Source organism: Rattus norvegicus, chromosome 15 (genome assembly GCF_021556685.1).
Source record: "Rattus norvegicus strain SHRSP/BbbUtx chromosome 15, alternate assembly SHRSP_T2T, whole genome shotgun sequence".
Taxonomy (NCBI): domain Eukaryota; kingdom Metazoa; phylum Chordata; class Mammalia; order Rodentia; family Muridae; genus Rattus; species Rattus norvegicus.
In genome coordinates this window covers 76,251,753-76,264,594 of record NC_141548.1, presented here as the reverse complement: position 1 = coordinate 76,264,594, position 12,842 = coordinate 76,251,753, and positions in this window count along the sequence as shown.

The window sequence follows — 12,842 nt, the reverse complement described above, 5'->3', positions numbered from 1 at the left end:
AAGATTGAAGTCAAGGTCTCAACCCTGATTGAAATGAAATGTCAGCAAGGATAAGAGAAGAAAGATGGAGATTGTATTAAAAAGAGAAACTGTGTTCAGAAATAAGCTTTGGGACATAGAAGAATCTAAAATGGCATCTCTATCCAGCAGAGCAAATTCATGGGGTCTAGAAAACTAGGTTAGTTTGTCTTTTTGAAGCACTTGTTGAATTCCGAGTTGAATCTGAACATAAATGGGTTTAAAAGAGAATCCTTTTTTATTGATTTTCAAGGTAAGATGACATATGAGGAAAGAAGTTGAAAGGAATAAAAATTGCTAAGGCTCCAAAGATTGCCATTTTCTTTCTTTCTTAAAATTGTCAGCATAGTATAAATTACCTACATTAATCTACTTTAAGAAATTGTTTACTGTATGCCAAACTGAGAAAATTGGCCATTTATTTCTTTGACTGTTTTCATGTCAACCTTTGACTTTGTCTACATGCTAGCCAATATAAAATGTCTGGCAGTCCAAGTTAACCACTAACCCCCCAATTTGAACACAAAGCCTGGAGACTCACTCATTTAGAAATAAATGACCATTATTGGAAGAAAACCTAGAGTCTTAATTTCTATTCTGGCAATTCAGTTTATATCATCTTGATGAATCAAATCTCCTATAGCTTCACGATACTTAGGCATGAAGCATGTTTCTTGACTTATACACGATGATGGCTTTTAAATTAATATGGAAAAGGAAACATTTTTTGTTAAAATGGAGCATACTGTTATTTTAAATTGTGTAATTTTCAATGTTTATCAATTCTTATTATCTCTCAAGTGGTCAGCATCTCACCATGCAAGTCTTCATGCGAGCTGCTTACCAGTATGTAATTATACTCATTGTGTTTGGCATCCCAGGTATGAACAAGAGAGGTTTTTCTCATATTCATAATTACCTTTGCAAATCTTTCACAAACTGTGTGTGTGTTACATTTCTACTCTGTTCGATAATTTTTTTTAAAAAAAAATCACCATTATCTTATATTCAAAGCCTATTGAGTAGCAGGGCTGGCTCAGCTCCTCCAAGTACTTAGGAGAATGAGTCTCTTGCTGTGACTGGACAGCACAGTGGAGCTGTCTCAGGAGATGTAGGTCTGGGTGAGCAAGCCTTGAGGACATAAGAGCAGAAGGGTTGATCTTGCCTCCTGCTGATTGTGACATTGAGTGACCTAGACAGAACAGTGCTGTAAAGTTTGCCCTGGTTGTTTGGATGAGGGTGTTGGGCTGACCATCTATGTTACTGCCCAGGCTCAGATCCAGGGCTCAGAGATGGCTAACTCCATCATCTGTGAATGGTGGAGAAACATGAAAGGGTCAGCACTGATGTTTCAAAGCTGCAGGATCAACATGACAGAGAGAGCAATGCCATGTAAATGTGAGAAGTCCTGATGTGGAGCCAATATTGATGATGTCACAGACACCAAAGATCTTGGACCAGACTGATGGCTCATTGCAATGAACATTTGCAATATGTGGACGAAGGGATATACTGTAGGACACATTATGCCATTCTACAGTTTCCATGATGAGATGTTTTCTATGCATTGCTTTTGTTATGGCTGTTTGCTTGTTTGCTTTTTTTTATTTTTGAGGGGAAGGTTGCAAAGGCATAGGACAGATGTTAGAAAATTGAAAAATGAGCAGGACTGGGGTGCCTAATGTGAAATTCACAATGAATCAATACAAATTTTTTTTAAAAAAAAATAGGATGGATGTGTTAATCATCTCCCTGGGAATGTCCGCTCTGAAACTCCATTACTGGACTAGGGTATCTGGTGGGCTAAGTATGAATGTTGAAAATGTTTGTGTTTTTATATTTTAAATTCATAAAACAGTAGAAGATACCTGTTTAGCTCTTAAGTGGTATGGTGATTTCATCATGCTCGGCCTAGAGAGTGGCACTATTAGAAGGTATGGCCTTGGTGGAGGAGGTGTGCCATTGTTGGAGAAAGTGTGCCACTGGGGGTTGTGCTTTCAGACCCTCCTGCCAGCTCCCAGAGGACAGTCTACTCGTGGCTTCCTTTGGATGAAAATGTAGAACTCAAGGAAGGAGGGGGAAAATGTAGAACTCTAAGTTCCAACAGTAACCTTGCCTACTTAGATGCTGCCATGCTTAACACAATGGACTTAACCTCTGAACCTAAAATCTAGCCACAATTAAATGTTATCCTTTAAAAGAGTTGCCTTGGTCATGGTGTCTTCTGTTCATAACAGTAAAACCCTAGGATGGAATTTGGTACCAATAATTACTGTGATAGAACTGACCATGCTTTTGTTTGGAAGAATGTGGATTTGAGAACTTTGGCTTTAGAAAGCAGCGGAATACTTTAAGTGGGGGAATAATCATCTATCCTAGTAAGAATATGGAATATTTTGTTTTTGACAGTGATTTGAACTATAGAAGCCTGGCTCTAGAGGTTTCAGAGGAGAAGAATTTTAATATGTGGCCTAGAAACTGTTCTTGTGATATTTTCATGAAGAATGTGACTGCTTTTTGACATTGTCCAACAAGTCTGCCTGAGCCTAAGATGAAGAGATTTAGATTAATTGCTTTGACAAAGGAAGCTTCAAAACAGTCTGATATAAATTCTGTTGTGTGGTTACTAAAGTTCACTCTTATGAAGAACATTTTAGTGAAAGTACCAATCATAAAAGGAAAAATACAAATTGGATGGTTCAAAGAATAAAGGGGAACCAGGAAGTAGAGTGAGGCTAAATCCTATGTTCAAGGATATTAAACAGAATCAAGGCAATGATGACATTAGGCAAAGATCCTACCCAGTTAAACTTATGATTTTGCAATTAAAGAAGGGATAGTTATATCTTAAGATTATTATGATGTGCTTATTGGTTTCCTTTTGAAAGGAAGTAAAATGCAATCCAGAAAGGGAGAGCACAACTGTGATCCAGATATTTAGGTGAGAAGACACAGGGTTTTAATCTGGATCTTGAGGAAAATGGCCATCAATGAAAGAGTAGGCACAGGCATAGTGATACATAGATTTGATCCCAGGCCAGCAGATCTCTGAGTTCAAGGCCCACCTGGTACAGAGCAAGTGATTCATGTCTTCAATCCCAGCAGGAGACAAAGCCATGTAAATCTCTGAGTTCAAGGTAGGTCTACAAAGCAAATTCCAGGACACCAAACCTTAGGCAATGAAAGAGTTGGAAAACAGAAAACTGATGATAATGTAATAGAACAAGGAGGCATGTTCCAGTCCCAGCAAGCCATAGAACTTAGCAGGTTCTGTTGCTTTTTAACTCTAGCTTTAATTCAAGAATAGAAGACATCACTAAGAGGATTGATGCTGGTTAACTGGTGTTAAGAAATTAGCAGCTATGAAGAAAAGATCACTATCAATTGGGTGAAATCTTCTGAAAAGTGAGTTCTGAGTGCACAACGTTGCTATGTTCCAGAGATAACCAAGGTTGTACACTAGTAGTCAGCTTGGTAATGTGTAAGAGTCCCTTAGATGGCACTAGTTTGAAAGTATAAAGCTATTATGTACAGCAGCTGAAGCTTGTTACTGTGAAAGGTCACGGAAGGTCATTTTCAGATGGGATCCTAGGATTAATGGAGTCACATAAAGATGCTGAGGTTTGAAACCACAGTGGGTGACCTTGGGAGGTTATTGGTGAAGCTTAGTTGCAAAGGAAATACACCAGCATATGAGAAATATCAGTAAAATGGGATGACTACCAAGAACAGCAGCAACAACAGCAGAGTTGAGTCAACCAGAGCCTAGACAACTACAGAATACAGAGCAGGAGAAGTGACCCAGGCACTTTTATGAAGCCCTGAAGATTGTGTGGATCCCAGATATTGCAACAAAAACAAACAAACAAAAAACAAACAAAACAAAACAAAAAACCCGTGAAGTCTAAGTTGCCTTGGAGGCCCCAAGATTTTAGAGACGACATAGGCATAGTATGTGTGCTGAGGAAATATTCTAACAGAGAGTAGAACCAAGTGAAGAGAAAGAAGTTAGCTGCAGTCAACAAAAATAAAGAAGTTGGATATCTGAAGAATGCTCAGATATCTGACATAGAGATGCTGCCTTTTGGTCTTTCTTTGATCCAGTTGTTTCCTCACCCTAACATTTTGGAATGCTAATATATTTCCTGCATGAAGTTGTAGGTATGTGATCTGCTTTTTGATTTTGATTTCTTAAGGGATTGCAGTTTTGAGATTGCATGAATCTCAGAAGAGACTTTGAACTTTGGGCTTTTAACATTGTTGATACTTTTATAGACAATGGGACTTTTGAAGTTAGACTAAATGTATTTTGCATTATGCTATGCCTGGGTATGGCCACCAAAGACTCTGTTTGAACAAGCCTAAAGGATCCAAAGAGTGGAATGTGGTAGTTCGAATATGTTTGTCCCAGGGAGTGGCCCTATTAGGAGGTATGTCCTTGTTGGAGGATATATACCCTTGATGGTGGAAGTGTGTAATGTGGTGGTAGGCTTTGTGACCCTCCTCCTAGCTGCTTGAGGACAGTCTGCTCCTGACTAAGATGTGGAACTCGCAGCTCCTCCAGCAACCTTTCTTGCCTGGATGCTGCTATGTTCCTAGCCATATGATAATGAAGAGAAACCCTGAACCTGAAAGCCAGCCCCAACTAAATGTTATCCTTTAGAAGATTTGCCTTAGTCATGGTGTTTGTTCACAGCAGTAAAACACTCACTGGGATTGTTTTTTCTTTGTAGTTCCTGTTTCTTGACTGGTAGGGTTGTTTTTTTTTTATTTTTAATTATAAAATAATATTAGGTTCATGGCAGATAGTTACAAACAAACAACCTCTGCATTAAAAATTAATTGAGCTTTTTTTCTTTGAGATAGAATTTTGTGCATCCCAGGCTGTCTTCTAACTTGCTCTGTAGATGACCTGGTCTTGAGATATTCTTTCCTCTACATGATATACGTTATTACTACATTCATGTACAACCAAGTTCACTTTATGTGAAACTAGGGATCAAGGCCATGTTTTTATGCTGTTAATGCACCCTACCAAGTGAACCCATCACCATTCTCCTTTATTAATACTCTTATCCCATTCTTTCCAAGCAAATATTTCTCTTCCTCAAAATGACATAGAAGAATTAAATGTCTATTAAAAACATACAAAATAAAACTTCACTCCTTATATATTGAAACACTGCCATAAAGCATCCATTATATATAAATATGATCATAGAATTTACCTGTGACTAAAAATTAATTTGTCTCAATGGAAACAACATAGGATAAATATAATTAACTCAAACTAATTTGTAAATCTGTTGGTTAATATAAAATATTAAAAAAATCCAACAATCATTTGTCAATCATATTTTTTTCTTAGAACATAGGAAATAAAATCAAGCTGTACATCTGCTACATATATTCAAGGAGGCTTTGGTCCAGCTCATGTATGTTCTTTGGTTGGCAGATCAGTCTATGAGAGCCCTTCCTGTCTGCAAGCATACAAGAGTACCATTAGTAGTGTCAGGATTGATGCTTGTCTATTGATGTGTCTCACATTGGACCGGTTATTGGTTGGCCTTTCTCTCTCCGTCTCTTCTCCATTCCCAATCCCAGAATTTCTTATAGACAGGATAAGTTTTGGGTCAAATTTTAGTGTGTGAGCTGGTGCCCTTATTGCTCCAACAGGATTCAAAAAAAGGGAAAAAAAGAATCAAATTATATGTAACAAAATTAAAATTAATATCAATATAATGCTAAATTAACTGAAGGGTGAAAATTATCTTAAATATCTATAAAATATCTATAAAATGTTTAGGACAATCCCATCACGATGGAATGCAGTAAATCTCTGTGAGTTTAAGGCCATCCTGATGTACAAAGGGAGTTCCATGCCAGCCAGGGAGCAATAGTGAGAGCCTATCTCATCTGGTCCTGCACCCCTTAGAAGAGTTTAGAAAGAGGTTGGGAATTTTGTACCTCAATATCATTGTTGGCAGGAATATAATGTGAAATTGTTTTTAAAATACTGTTTTATACTTAATATGTTGGTAAATATTAAAAGCTCATTAAAATGGCAACAGCTTACATTTACGTTTTTTGAATTAACATATTCCACAAATTCTTTTTTTTTTTTAAAGATGGAAATTTATCAGAACTTTATTTTTTTTTATACAGGTCTTTTTTTTTTTCTTTTTTTTTTCAACATTTTTTTTATTAACTTGAGTATTTCTTATATACATTTCGAATGTTATTCCCTTTCCCGGTTTCCGGGCAAACATACCCCTCCCCCCTCCCCTTCCTTATGGGTGTTCCCCTCCCAACCCTCCCCACATTGCCGCCCTCCCCCCATAGACTAGTTCACTGGGGGTTCAGTCTTAGCAGGACCCAGGGATTCCCCTTCCACTGGTGCTCTTACTAGGATATTCATTGCTACATATGGGGTCAGAGTCCCGGGTCAGTCCATGTATAGTCTTTAGGTAGTGGCTTAGTCCCTGGAAGCTCTGGTTGCTTGGCATTGTTGTACTTTTGGGGTCTCGAGCCCCTTCAAGCTCTTCCAGTTCTTTCTCTGATTCCTTCAACAGGGGACCTATTCTCAGTTCAGTGGTTTGCTGCTGGCATTCGCCTCTGCATTTGCTGTATTCTGGCTGTGTCTCTCAGGAGCGATCTACATCCGGCTCCTGTCGGTCTGCACTTCTTTGCTTCATCCATCTTGTCTAATTGGGTGGCTGTATATGTATGGGCCACATGTCGGGCAGGCTCTGAATGGGTGTTCGTTCAGTCTCTGTTTTAATCTTTGCCTCTCTCTTCCCTGCCAAGGGTATTCTTGTTCCCCTTTTAAAGAAGGAGTGAAGCATTCCCATTTTGATCATCCGTCTTGAGTTTCATTTGTTCTAGGGATCTAGGGTAATTCAAGCATTTGGGCTAATAGCCACTTATCAATGAGTGCATACCATGTATGTCTTTCTGTGATTGGGTTAGCTCACTCAGGATGATATTTTCCAGTTCCAACCATTTGCCTACGAATTTCATAAAGTCGTTGTTTTTGATAGCTGAGTAATATTCCATTGTGTAGATGTACCACATTTTCTGTATCCATTCCTCTGTTGAAGGGCATCTGGGTTCTTTCCATTTTCTGGCTATTATAAATAAGGCTGCAATGAACATAGTGGAGCACGTGTCTCTTTTATATGTTGAGGCATCTTTTGGGTATATGCCCAAGAGAGGTATAGCTGGATCCTCAGGCAGTTCAATGTCCAATTTTCTGAGGAACCTCCAGACTGATTTCCAGAATGGTTTTACCAGTCTGCAATCCCACCAACAATGGAGGAGTGTTCCTCTTTCTCCACATCCTCGCCAGCATCTGCTGTCACCTGAGTTTTTGATCTTAGCCATTCTCACTGGTGTGAGGTGAAATCTCAGGGTTGTTTTGATTTGCATTTCCCTTATGACTAAAGATGTTGAACATTTCTTTAGGTATTTCTCAGCCATTCGGCATTCCTCAGCTGTGAATTCTTTGTTTAGCTCTGAACCCCATTTTTTAATAGGGTTATTTGTTTCCCTGCGGTCTAACTTCTTGAGTTCTTTGTATATTTTGGATATAAGGCCTCTATCTGTTGTAGGATTGGTAAAGATCTTTTCCCAATCTGTTGGTTGCCGTTTTGTCCTAACCACAGTGTCCTTTGCCTTACAGAAGCTTTGCAGTTTTATGAGATCCCATTTGTCGATTCTTGATCTTAGAGCATAAGCCATTGGTGTTTTGTTCAGGAAATTTTTTCCAGTGCCCATGTGTTCCAGATGCTTCCCTAGTTTTTCTTCTATTAGTTTGAGTGTGTCTGGTTTGATGTGGAGGTCCTTGATCCACTTGGACTTAAGCTTTGTACAGGGTGATAAGCATGGATCGATCTGCATTCTTCTACATGTTGCCTTCCAGTTGAACCAGCACCATTTGCTGAAAATGCTATCTTTTTTCCATTGGATGGTTTTGGCTCCTTTGTCAAAAATCAAGTGACCATAGGTGTGTGGGTTCATTTCTGGGTCTTCAATTCTATTCCATTGGTCTATCTGTCTGTCTCTGTACCAATACCATGCAGTTTTTATCACTATTGCTCTGTAATACTGCTTGAGTTCAGGGATAGTGATTCCCCCTGAAGTCCTTTTATTGTTGAGGATAGCTTTAGCTATCCTGGGTTTTTTGTTATTGCAGATGAATTTGCAAATTGTTCTGTCTAACTCTTTGAAGAATTGGATTGGTATTTTGATGGGGATTGCATTGAATCTGTAGATTGCTTTTGGTAAAATGGCCATTTTTACTATATTAATCCTGCCAATCCATGAGCATGGGAGATCTTTCCATCTTCTGAGGTCTTCTTCAATTTCTTTCCTCAGTGTCTTGAAGTTCTTATTGTACAGATCTTTTACTTGCTTGGTTAAAGTCACACCGAGGTACTTTATATTATTTGGGTCTATTATGAAGGGTGTCATTTCCCTAATTTCTTTCTCGGCTTTTTTCTCTTTTGTATAGAGGAAGGCAACTGATTTATTTGAGTTAATTTTATACCCAGCCACTTTGCTGAAGTTGTTTATCAGCTTTAATAGTTCTCTGGTGGAACTTTTGGGATCACTTAAATATACTATCATGTCATTTGCAAATAGTGATATTTTGACCTCTTCTTTTCCGATCTGTATCTCCTTGATCTCCTTTTGTTGTCTGATTGCTCTGGCTAGAACTTCAAGAACTATATTGAATAAGTAGGGAGAGAGTGGGCAGCCTTGTCTAGTCCCTGATTTTAGTGGGATTGCTTCAAGTTTCTCTCCATTTAGTTTAATGTTAGCAACTGGTTTGCTGTATATGGCTTTTACTATGTTTATGTATGGGCCTTGAATTCCTATTCTTTCCAGGACTTTTATCATGAAGGGGTGTAGAATTTTGTCAAATGCTTTCTCAGCATCTAATGAAATGATCATGTGGTTCTGTTCTTTCAGTTTGTTTATATAATGGATCACGTTGATGGTTTTCCGTATATTAAACCATCCCTGCGTGCCTGGGATGAAGCCTACTTGGTCATGGTGGATGATTGTTTTGATGTGCTCTTGAATTCGGTTTGCCAGAATTTTATTGAGTATTTTTGTGTCGATATTCATAAGGGAAATTGGTCTGAAGTTCTCTTTCTTTGTTGTGTCTTTGTGTGGTTTAGGTATAAGAGTAATTGTGGCTTCATAGAAGGAATTCGGTAGGGCTCCATCTGTTTAATTTTGTGGAATAGTTTGGATAATATTGGTATGAGGTCTTCTATGAAGGTTTGATAGAATTCTGCACTAAACTGGACCTGGGCTCTTTTTGGTTGGGAGACCTTTAATGACTGCTTCTATTTCCTTAGGAGTTATGGGGTTGTTTAACTGGTTTATCTGTTTCTGATTTAACTTCGATACCTGGTATCTGTCTAGGAAATTGTCCATTTCCTGAAGATTTTCAAATTTTGTTGAATATAGGTTTTTATAGTAAGATCTGATGATTTTATGAATTTCCTCTGAATCTGTAGTTATGTCTCCCTTTTCATTTCTGATTTTGTTAATTTGGACGCACTCTCTGTGTCCTCTCGTTAGCCTGGCTAAGGGTTTATCTATCATGTTGATTTTCTCAAAGAACCAACTTTTGGTTCTGTTGATTCTTTCTATGGTCCTTTTTGTTTCTACTTGGTTGATTTCAGCTCTGAGTTTGATTATTTCCTGCCTTCTACTCCTCCTGGGTGTATTTGCTTCTTTTTGTTCTAGAGCTTTTAGGTGTGCTGTCAAGCTGCTGACATATGCTCTTTCCTGTTTCTTTCTGCAGGCACTCAGCGCTATGAGTTTTCCTCTTAGCACAGCTTTCATTGTGTCCCATAAGTTTGGGTATGTTGTATCTTCATTTTCATTAAATTCTAAAAAGTTTTTAATTTCTTTCTTTATTTCTTCCTTGACCAGGTTATCATTGAGTAGAGCATTGTTCAATTTCCACGTATATGTGGGCATTCTTCCCTTACTGTTATTGAAGACCAGTTTTAGGCCGTGGTGGTCCGATAGCACGCATGGGATTATTTCTATCTTTCTGTACCTGTTGAGGCCCGTTTTTTGACCAATTATATGGTCAATTTTGGAGAAAGTACCATGAGGAGCTGAGAAGAAGGTATATCCTTTTGCTTTAGGATAGAATGTTCTATAAATATCCGTTAAGTCCATTTGGCTCATGACTTCTCTTAGTCTGTCGACATCACTGTTTAATTTCTGTTTCCATGATCTGTCCATTGATGAGAGTGGGGTGTTGAAATCCCCCACTATTATTGTGTGAGGTGCAATGTGTGTTTTGAGCTTTAGTAAGGTTTCTTTTACGTATGTAGGTGCCCTTTTATTTGGGGCATAGATATTTAGGATTGAGAGTTCATCTTGGTGGATTTTTCCTTTGATGAATATGAAGTGTCCTTCCTTATCTTTTTTGATGACTTTTAGTTGGAAATTGATTTTATTTGATATTAGAATGGCTACTCCAGCTTGCTTCTTCTGACCATTTGCTTGGAAAGTTTTTTTCCAGCCTTTCACTCTGAGGTAGTGTCTGTCTTTGTGTCTGAGGTGTGTTTCCTGTAGGCAGCAGAATGCAGGGTCCTCGTTGCGTATCCAGTTTGTTAATCTATGTCTTTTTATTGGGGAGTTGAGGCCATTGATATTGAGAGATATTAAGGAATAGTGATTATTGTTTCTCTTTATATTCATATTTGGGTGTGAGGTTATGTTTGTGTGCTTTCATTCTCTTTGTTTTGTTGCCAAGACGATTAGTTTCTTGCTTCTTCTAGGGTATAGCTTGCCTCCTTATGTTGGGCTTTACCATTTATTATCCTTTGTAGTGCTGGATTTGTAGAAAGATATTGTGTAAATTTGGTTTTGTCATGGAATATCTTGGTTTCTCCATCAATGTTAATTGAGAGTTTTGCTGGATACAGTAACCTGGGCTGGCATTTGTGTTCTCTTAGGGTCTGTATGACATCAGTCCAGGATCTTCTGGCCTTCATAGTTTCTGGCGAGAAGTCTGGTGTGATTCTGATAGGTCTGCCTTTACATGTTACTTGACCTTTTTCCTTACTGCTTTTAATATTCTTTCTTTATTTTGTGCGTTTGGTGTTTTGACTATTATGTGACGGGAGGTGTTTCTTTTCTGGTCCAATCTATTTGGAGTTCTGTAGGCTTCTTGTATGTCTATGGGTATCTCTTTTTTTAGGTTAGGGAAGTTGTCTTCTATGATTTTGTTGAAGATATTTACTGGTCCTTTGAGCTGGGAGTCTTCACTCTCTTCTATGCCTCTTATCCTTAGGTTTGATCTTCTCATTGAGTCCTGGATTTCCTGTATGTTTTGGACCAGTAGCTTTTTCCGCTTTACATTATCTTTGACAGTTGCGTCAATGATTTCTATGGAATCTTCTGCTCCTGAGATTCTCTCTTCCATCTCTTGTATTCTGTTGGTGAAGCTTGTATCTACAGCTCCTTGTCTCTTCTTTTGGTTTTCTATATCCAGGGTTGTTTCCATGTGTTCTTTCTTGATTGCTTCTATTTCCATTTTTAATTCCTTCAACTGTTTGATTGTGTTTTCCTGGAATTCTTTCAGGGATTTTTGTGTCTCCTCTCTATGGGCTTCTACTTGTTTATTTATGTTTTCCTGGAATTCTTTCAGGGATTTTTGCGATTCTTTCAGGCATTTTTGCGATTCCTCTCTGTAGGCTTCTACTTGTTCTCTAAGGGAGTTCTTCATGTCTTTCTTGAAGTCCTCCAGCATCATGATCAAAAATGATTTTGGAACTAGATCTTGCTTTTCTGGTGTGTTTGGATATTCCATGTTTGTTTTGATGGGAGAATTGGGCTCCGATGGTGCCATGTAGTCTTGGTTTCTGTTGCTTGGGTTCCTGCGCTTGCCTCTCGCCATCAGATTATCTCTAGTGTTACTTTGTTCTGCTATTTCTGACAGTGGCTAGACTGTCCTATAAGCCTGTGTGTCAGGAGTGCTGTAGACCTGTTTTCCTCTCTTTCAGTCAGTTATGGGGACAGAGTGTTCTGCTTTCGGGCGTGTAGTTTTTCCTCTCTACAGGTCTTCAGCTGTTCCTGTGGGCCTGTGTCTTGAGTTCACCAGGCAGCTTTCTTGCAGCAGAAAATTTGGTCTTACCTGTGGTCCCGAGGCTCAAGTTCGCTCGTGGGGTGCTGCCCACGGGCTCTCTGCAGCGGCAGCAACCAGGAAGACCTGTGCCGCCCCTTCCGGGAGCTTCAGTGCACCAGGGTTCCAGATGGTCTTTGGCTTTTTCCTCTGGCGTCCGAGATGTGTGTGCAGGGAGCAGCCTCTTCTGGTTTCCCAGGCTTGTCTGCCTCTCTGAAGGTTTAGCTCTCCCTCCCACGGGATTTGGGTGCAGAGAACTGTTTATCCGGTCTGTTTCCTTCAGGTTCTGGTGGTGTCTCAGGCAGGGGTCCTGCCGCTCCTGGGCCCTCCCCCACGGGAGCCCAGAGGCCTTATACAGTTTCCTCTTGGGCCAGGGATGCGGGCAGGGGTGAGCAGTGTTGGTGGTCTCTTCTGCTCTGCAGCCTCAGGAGTGCCCACCTGACCTGGCGGTTGGGTCTCTCTCTCCTATTCCACAAATTCTTATACCATCTTTGATATTTGTTATATTATTTAAGATTTTAGAGTTCTCTGATCTATTCAGTTATCATTATTAATAGTTTAATCTATATATCCAGATAATTTTTTGATATACACATCACAACTATGTTGTATGTACATAAAGAGTGAATGAGTAAAGACATGGATATCTTAAATTATTTGAAGA